The sequence below is a fragment of the Hibiscus syriacus genome, unplaced genomic scaffold, assembly GCF_006381635.1.
Source record: "Hibiscus syriacus cultivar Baekdansim isolate YM2019G1 unplaced genomic scaffold, ASM638163v2 tig00110865_pilon, whole genome shotgun sequence".
Taxonomy (NCBI): Eukaryota; Viridiplantae; Streptophyta; class Magnoliopsida; order Malvales; family Malvaceae; genus Hibiscus; species Hibiscus syriacus.
The window spans coordinates 2411430-2420347 of record NW_024062894.1 but is presented as its reverse complement, the minus strand read 5'-3'; the positions used below and the strand labels follow the sequence as shown (position 1 = coordinate 2420347).

Genomic DNA, 8918 nt, shown 5'->3' with positions numbered 1-8918 from the left:
ACAAAGCGATATTCTTTTTCCTCTTCAAAGGCTTTTGAACATCCAACATCACTCGAAAGCACAAACAACCCTTGTATTCCAATGTGATCGCTTTCGCATCAAACCCCAAGAACATCCCAATAAAGTTTTCCCAATTGCTTAGCCACCTGCTCAGAAATAAATCTGACTAGCAGATCATTTGCTAAAACCCAAAAACCCATAGAATGAAGATTAACCAATTGAGGGTTTTCAACCTTGACTAAACGATGGATAACCAAAAGATGCGAGTTAAAATACCACGAACCCTCGTTCTAGACCCTCTCTACATCCACTTTGTGGAATAAACGAAACAAATACATGTGATCCTCCAATTCAATAATCGACACATGTTTTCCATCATAGTCTTCATTGCCTGAAAATTAATATTACCCGTTGTGAGAAAACGCCCCACTAAGCAGTTTTCAAACGATATCAAAGGGGTTTCAGTCAAATTTTCTAATTGTAGGATTTCCTCCTCCTCCTCCTCCTCCCCCAAACCAAATCCCTCCAATTCCTCTGATATGTTGTCCATATCACCCCTTACTCCTCCTGAACAGAATCAGAAAGTCTCAAACAGAAGCACTCTGAAATTGAGTAAAACCTAAACAGACCAGGTGGCCGAAAATCCCTTATGTTGGGTAGAGAGAGAAAAAACCCTAATGACTGGTGCTATATCAAAATTAGGTTCAAAGATTTTTTATCGAATGAATCTTTATTTAGTTGACATCTTCATAAAATTATAAGTTTTATAAATCTTCAAATATTATATAAAATTTATTAAAGAAAATTGTGTTCAATATCTAATTTAGAACTCAAAGGGAGGTGTCGGAACCGTCTTTCGGTAGGGCCCGGAATTGGGCTTCGACTTGAAATAATTGGGTTGGGAGTCGCCACCGATCATTTATTTTAAAACAAATGGGTTGATCGGATACCCTATTTCTTACCTGATCTGCGTCTTACCAAAGATGTGTCGGATTCGGGAGTCGGTTACAGTCAAGGAAGGGTTAGCACCCTTGAACTGCCTATTCGGTACTACGCAATTTCCAGTTGTCTTAATTAAGAAAACTTTAATTTTAAATTTAAAGGTAAAATTAAGATCCCGATTACTTACCTCTGATTGGTGAAAATTCCCCTTAAGAGTTAAAAAATGTTAGATAATAAAAATAATAAATTTGGAATATAAAAAAAAGGCGAACAAACGAAATAAATAAAATATAATGTACACAAAAAGAAAGAATGAAATACAAATAAATATGAATAAAATATACAAGGAAAAATACGAAAATTCAAATAAAGAAAAAGAAAAAAAATAGAAAAAATATAAACAGGTAAATAAATAAAAATATACATGAATAAAAAATGTAAAAACAAAGAAAATAAAAAAAATATGAGTAGTATATATATAATAAAATAACATATAAATAAAGAAAAATAGGTAATGTATATATATATATATAAAATAAGAATATAATACAATATAGCGTAAACAAATAAAAATTCGAATATATATATATATAAATAAATAGTAAATACGAAATATAATAAAAATATATATAAGTATAAAGGGGTAAAATGAAACAAAATAAAGTTAGATGGCCGAATTAGAAGATAACCAAGGGAATTAAATCGATTTGGGGACCAAATTAAATGTTTTTTTTAAAACAGAGGGAGTCAAAACGCGGTTTACCCCCTTTTGAGTAAAAACGCGCGGATCTTTTGATGATGGATCGGGTCGCGCGGGTCGTGTACGGGCCAGGTATAAAGGCCAAAACTTGTTTTAACTTTCTCATTTCTCTCTTCTCTTCTACGCGAGATCCCCTCCCTCTCAACATTTCTCTGATTGTTCTTGAGGCTCGAGAACAAACCGCCGTGGTTCTTCAAGAACCCAGCTTCCGGTCACCCATCGCTGCCTCGCCTCCGTTCATCGGCGGCAAAACCCAAAAAAATTTACTTTTTCAAAAGCTTTTCAAATTCCCTCTTCAAAAACCGAAAGATTTTTTTTTTAAAATAGGCCTACCAGGGTGTAGATCTTGAAAACAAGTCTCGAAAAAAAACCCATATGGTCCTCGGCCGTTCATTTTTTCGGTCGTTTCCGAGCGAAAACCCCAGCAACAATCAACATGCAACGATGAAACACAAACCAAGGTAAAAGAACGATACCTTTTTATTATCTTTTTCGAAAATATTGACAAGTGCTTGAACCTTCTTGGCTATTGTGTGTGAGTAGTTATTACACAGTGATCTCGTGTGTGAATCCAATGTAAGATCCCCCCACAACGAGTTTGATTACCCTTATTTATACTGGAAAAAAACCTATTCTTAGATTACATATTTGAGTCCTAATGGAATTCTAATACTGGGTTCTTGTTTTCCAAATGTGCACGTTGTTGGTGTATTGCCGAGAAGCACGGAGGAGAGGCGTGAATGGTGAAGACTCGTGAGGCGTGGGGACTTGATGGCTCGGTTCTGGAAACGGCGCTGACACGAGGGATGAGCATACGGCGCTAGGGTTCCTGGAAACCCTAGGGAGCTGATCTGCACGTGGGTCTGAGCCTGGGGCTGACTTGGGCTATTGTTGGACTTGTAATACCGGGCATGTATCATTTAAATAATAAAATTAGTAATTATATATATATAATTGTATAATATAATATTAATACAAAAGTCAAAATTGAGTGTCTTCAGCTGCCCCTCTTTGCTCATTGTCGTGTAATGAAAATAGAGCAAAGATTAAAAGACACGAATTCTGTCCTTATCGAATATCCTTTGTCATAGAGTTAAAATCCGATGTTGAGACTGGTTTGTCAATCACAAAATGACTTTATCGTCGTCAGGTCGAGTTCGAACTGAGCCCGAAAATCCTTCATTGTGAAGTCGAAATTGAACTGTACATGGCTCCTTCGTCGTGAAGTTGAAATCCAATGCAAGTTGCGTTGTTTCGAGGCCAATATCCTTCGCTGTGAAGTTGAAATTGACTATGAAACTGGAAAGTGTTTGTTGACAACCAGCGGCCCCTTCGTTGTGAAGTTGAACTTGCGTTGTATCGAGTCCAATATCCTTCGCCGTGAAGTTGAAACTGGCTCTGAAACTGGGGAAGTTTTTTTGTTGACAGCCAGCGGCCCCTTCGTTGTGAAGTTGAACTTGTGCTGTCTTAAACTGGGAAATTTTTGTTTGACAACCAGCGGCCCCTTCGTTGTGAAGTTGAACTTGTGTTGTCTGATACTGGGAAATTCTTGTCGACAACCAGCGGCCCCTTCGTCGTGAAGTTGAACTTGTGTTGTCTGACACTGGGAAATTTTTGTTGACAACCAGCGACCCCTTCGTTGTGAAGTTGAACTTGTGTTGTCTGATACTGGAAAATTTTTTTGTCGCCAACCAGCGGCCCCTTCGTTGTGAAGTTGAACTTGTGTTATCTGACACTGGGAAATTTTGTTGACAACCAGCGGCCCCTTCGTTGTGAAGTTGAACTTGTGTTGTCTGAAACTGGGAGATTTTGTTGACAACCAGCGGCCCCTTCGTTGTGAAGTTGAACTTGTGTTGTCTGAAACTGGGAGATTTTGTTGACAACCAGCGGCCCCTTCGTTGTGAAGTTGAACTTTTGTTGTCTGAAACTGGGAAATTTTGTTGACAACCAGCGGCCCCTTCGTTGTGAAGTTGAACTTGTGTTGTCTTGAGTGGCACGATATCCTCCGTCGTGGAGTTGAAATCGCGGATGGCCCCTTCGTCATGAAGTTGAGCCTTGACTTGAATATCCTTCGCCGTGAAGTTGAAATCCAAGTATTGTATGTTGCGGGTGGACACGATTCCCTTCGCCGTGAAGTTGACCTCGTGGAGACCCCTCTATCGTGAAATTTGGTTTTGAGATAGATACCCTTCGTCATGAAGTTGAAATCTACTCTCGAGTTGATTGTGTAGCTTTGAGCTCAATATCCTTCGCTGCAAAGTTGAAATTGACTCTAGCTAAAACCTGAAGAAGTTACGCATATGTGATAAGATGGATGCCATGCCTTTAGGTATGCCTAAAATGCATATGCAACATGTGTTATTTTTGGGTTCCGAAGGGAAATCTCAATCTCCGGTTGCTTTTCTAGAACCTTGATTATGGAATCTTCGAGTTCTGAGTTCTTCAAATGTTCAAATCAGATGTGCACATTCTATTTTTGACTTGAGAAATACTGCTCGACCATCCCGAGTATGTGCCTGAGCCTTGATTGGCTTCCAAGTACCTGTACTTTTCAATCAATCTTTGTACAGTAATATGTGACTATCTTTTGCAAAAGTAAATAATCATTAAGTTTAAGCTCAATCCAAGATGCTCAAAAGGAATTGGCTTAGAGAAAAAGATTGTCTTTTATTCATGGAAAAAAAAAAGAACAAACAATTCATGACAAACATTCTGAGAAATGAATACATGATGAGGCGTAAATGAATGTCTTAGATCTCGATAATGTGGGCACTTCTGAGCTGAAAAAGCCGTCAGGTGACCTTGAATGCAGCCTTTGCCAAAAGGTCTTTGAAAATGCGACAATGTCTAGGAGAGTACAACCTTCCTCCGACTTGCTGAGACTGGTAGAAGATTCAGATGCCGGGATGTTTCCACTGTATGGATTTCTTGAGTCAATATCCAAATCGCCCTTTCGGGTTTTCCATTCGGACCCGTCCTTAGTTGCAAGACGCCCTTTGCGGGTTTTCATCTTGAACCCACCTTGTTTTTTCTTTTCTTTTTGGTTCTTTTTCTCTTTTTTCCTATTCAGGGCGCCCTTTCGGGTTTTCACCCTAAACGTCTTTTGCTTTTTCCTTCATTTTTTGTTTTTTTGTTTTTTTTTCCTCTTTGTCTTTTCGACTTAGGACGCCCTCTCGGGTTTTCATCCTAAGCGAAGTATTTCTTAACTGCATCCGAATTGACGGGGTATGGCAATTCTGGTCCGTCCATTTCAGCCAGGACAAGCGCTCCTCCGGAAAAGGCTTTCTTCACAAAATAAGGTCCTTCCCAATTTGGCATCCATTTTCCTCGGAAATCTTTCTGGGCTGACCAAATTCTCTTTAGCACCAGATCTCCTTCACGGAATATCCTTGGGCGCACCTTCTTGTCATGTGCTCGAATCATTCGTTTCTGATAGATTTGACCATGGTGAATAGCCTTCAGCCTCTTTTCATCTATCAGATTTAACTGATCGTATCGGGATTGCACCCACTCTGCATCATCTAGCTTGACTTCTGTCAAGACCCGGAGTGATGGGATTTCTACTTTGATGGGTAGAACTGCTTCCATTCCATAAGCGAGTGAAAATGGAGTTGCCCCAGTTGAGGTTCGTACCGAGGTTCGGTAGGCGAACAAAGCAAAAGGTAACTTCTCATGCCAGTCTTTGTAGGTTTCAGTCGTCTTCTCCACTATCTTTTTAATGTTCTTGTTTGCTGCTTCTACTGCTCCATTCATCTTTGGTCTGTAGGTAGTAGAATTGTGATGCTTTATGTTAAATTGCTCACAGGCAGCCTTCATCGCTTTGTTGTTCAAGTTTGTAGCATTATCAGTGATGATCCTCTCAGGTAGACCATACCGACATATGATCTCTTTCTTTAGAAACTTGCAAATAGTGGACTGGGTGACACTGGCATATGATGCAGCTTCTACCCATTTTGTGAAGTAATCGATTGCCACAAGGATAAACTGATGACCATTTGAAGCCTTTGGGTGTATTTGCCCGATAACGTCCATCCCCCACATAGAGAAAGGCCAAGGTGACGTCATCACATGTAGCGGATGGGGTGGAACATTTATTTTGTCTCCGTAAATCTGACACTTATGACACCTTCTAGCGTAGTTGACGCAATCACTTTCCAGTGTGGACCAGAAATAACTGCATCTCATTATTTGTCTTGACATCATGTGTCCATTCGCATGTGTTCCACAAACTCCGTCATGTATTTCTTCCACAATCATTTTTGCTTCTTCTGCATCGACACACCTTAACAATACTTGATCATGTCTTTTCTTGTACAAGACCTCCCCGTCAAGGACATATCCAGCTGCCATCCTTCTAATGGTTCTTTTGTCAGTTTCAGTGGCTTCTTCTGGATAATTATGATGCTTGATGTATTGCAGAATATCATGGTACCAAGGCTTAGTGTCTTTCACCTCCTCGATTTGGTAACAATGAGTTGGGTACTCATACGACTGCATATCAATTGGTGTCATTTCAGATTCCCCGCCAGCCTTGAATGCGGCTGCCAAGGTGGCTAAGGCATCAGCCATTTGATTTTCTTCTCTTGGTACATAGTGGAAGGTGACTTCATTGAATTCTTTGAGCATATCTAGTATTAGCTTCCGGTACTCTATCAACTTTACATCCTTGGTTTCCCATTCTCCACGGAGCTGATAGATTACTAAGGCTGAATCTCCGTATATCCGCAAGGTTTTTATACTTTGCCCCAGTGCAGCTCGAATTCCCAGAACGCATGCTTCATACTCTGCCATGTTATTGGTGCAATCGAAGTTTAGTCTGCTGGTAAATGGGTAGTGACTCCCTTCCGGGGAGATCAATATTGCCCCGATGCCGTGTCCTAATGCATTTGATGCACCATCGAAATACATTCTCCAGGAATTGTCTGTTGAAGTGTCTGCTTCCTCTAAGGATATAGCCATTAAGTCTTCGTCTGGGAAATCAAAGTCCAGCGGCTCATAGTTCTCCTCGGTTCTGTTTGCCAAGAAGTCTGATATGGCGCTTCCTTTTACGGCTTTCTGGCTCACATACTCGATATCAAATTCTGACAAGAGCATCTGCCACCGGGCTAACCTTCCAGACAGAGCAGGTACACCCATCATGTACTTCAAAGGGTCTAACTTGGAAATCAGCCACATAGTGTGATACAACATGTATTGTCTAAGTCTCTTTGTAACCCAGACTAAAGCGCAACAAACCTTCTCAATGGGAGGATATCTGACCTCGCAATCTGTAAACTTCTTGCTCAAGTAGTAGATGGCTTTCTCTTTTCTTCCAGACTCATCATGTTGGCCTAGGACACAACCCATCGAATTCTCGAATATAGACAGGTATAAGAAAAGAGGCTTGCCCGAGATGGGGGATATCAAAATAGGAGTGTGTGATAAATACTCCTTTACTTTCTCGAATGCAAACTAACAGTTTTCATCCCATGCTCCAGGGCTATTCTTTCGGAGAAGATGAAAGATGGGGTCACACTTGTCAGTTAACTGAGAGATGAACCGAGCTATGTAATTTAGTCTGCCCAGAAAACCTCGGACTTCTTTTTGGGTTCGTGGTGGAGGTAGATTCTGGATAGCATTAACCTTATCAGGATCGACCTCAATGCCTCTCCTGCTGACTATAAAGCCTAATAGTTTTCCAGATGTTACCCCGAAGGTACACTTGCTAGGGTTTAGTCTCAGTTGGAACTTTCTCAATCTCTGGAAGAGCTTCCTCAGATTCTCGACGTGTTCATTCTCGGTTTGTGCCTTAACAATCATGTCGTCAACATAAATTTCGATCTCTTTGTGCATCATGTCGTGGAACAGGGTCACCATAGCTCTCTGATAAGTTGCCCCAGCATTCTTTAACCCGAAGGGCATCACTTTGTAACAGAAAGTTCCCCACATTGTGACGAAAGTGGTCTTCTCCATGTCTTCAAGATGCATCTTGATCTGATTGTACCCCGAAAATCCATCCATGAATGAAAAGTAGGCGTTCCCGACTGTATTATCCACCAGAGTGTCTATGTGTGGTAGAGGAAAGTTGTCCTTGGGACTTACCTTGTTAAGGTCCCTGTAATCGACACACATACGTACTTTCCCATCTTTCTTCGGCACTGGCACTACGTTGGCCACCCACTCCGGATACTTGGCCACTTGAAGGAAACCGGCATCGAATTGCTTCTTGACTTCTTCCTTGATCTTAAGGAGCATTTCTGGTCGCATTCTTCTTAGTTTTTGTTGCACAGGTTTGAATTCCGGTTTGATTGGCAGTTTGTGAACTACCATATCTGTGTCTAGCCCCGGCATGTCTTGATACGACCAAGCGAACACGTCTCTGTACTCCTGAAGTAAGACTATCAGATTTTTTCTTGCTTCATTCGAAAGTGTGGTGCCAATTTTAACCTCTCTTCGATCTTCTTCAGTCCCTAGATTCAAGGTCTCGATCGTCTCTTCATGTGGCAGTATTTGTTTATCCTCTCTTTCTACCATTCTCAACAATTCGGTAGGCAAGTTACACTCTTCTTCATTTTCGCACTCATCAAATTCCCCGAGACAAATGGCTGATTCAAAATCCACCTCCGGATCAGGATCATCAGTGCCTACATTATCGTTATCTGGAGACCTGAGGTGAGAGAAAAATTTGTATGCGTGAGAGAAAAATATCCCACACGAAATGGTCAAGAATTAAATTCGAGAGCAAAAGGTAATGAAGTATTGGAATGAAAGAAATAGATAATGAATTCAAAAAGAACTAAAAGAATGATTTGTTTGCCATGAAAAAATGAAAGAAATAGCATCTTTTATTAAACTTAAACAAAATGTTCATTCACCCTTACAAAAGATCACCTATTGCCCCGGGTATAGGCAAATAAGGATAATTTGAATATTACTCTGAAAGACTCTTGTAAACCACAGGTAGTTCTTCGACCGACCAACGACTAGGCACGAACCCAGGTGGCAGAGGGCACATCCCAAATCTATCTCCATTATCGACATTTCCAGTGGTTACGGCATTGATGCTCAGATCTTCCAAAGCCGCTTCTAAATCTGTTGAGGTAGTTTCAAACACATAACCACCTGACTTGAATGTATGGTAAAGAGGCGGTAATGTCATGGGCTCCTATTGAAGTTCATTTCCAGTCAGCCTGGCTATTCTTCTATCTCGGTTCTTTTGGATCTCCTTCCTCTTCTC

At 40.7% G+C, this 8918-nt stretch overlaps 1 pseudogene; it reads right to left on the bottom strand.

Annotated features, from left to right (window-relative positions):
* Window positions 1–4888: 4888 nt before the first annotated feature.
* On the bottom strand, window positions 4889–7813 carry LOC120143942 (annotated as a pseudogene).
* Between the last annotated feature and the right edge of the window lie 1105 nt (window positions 7814–8918).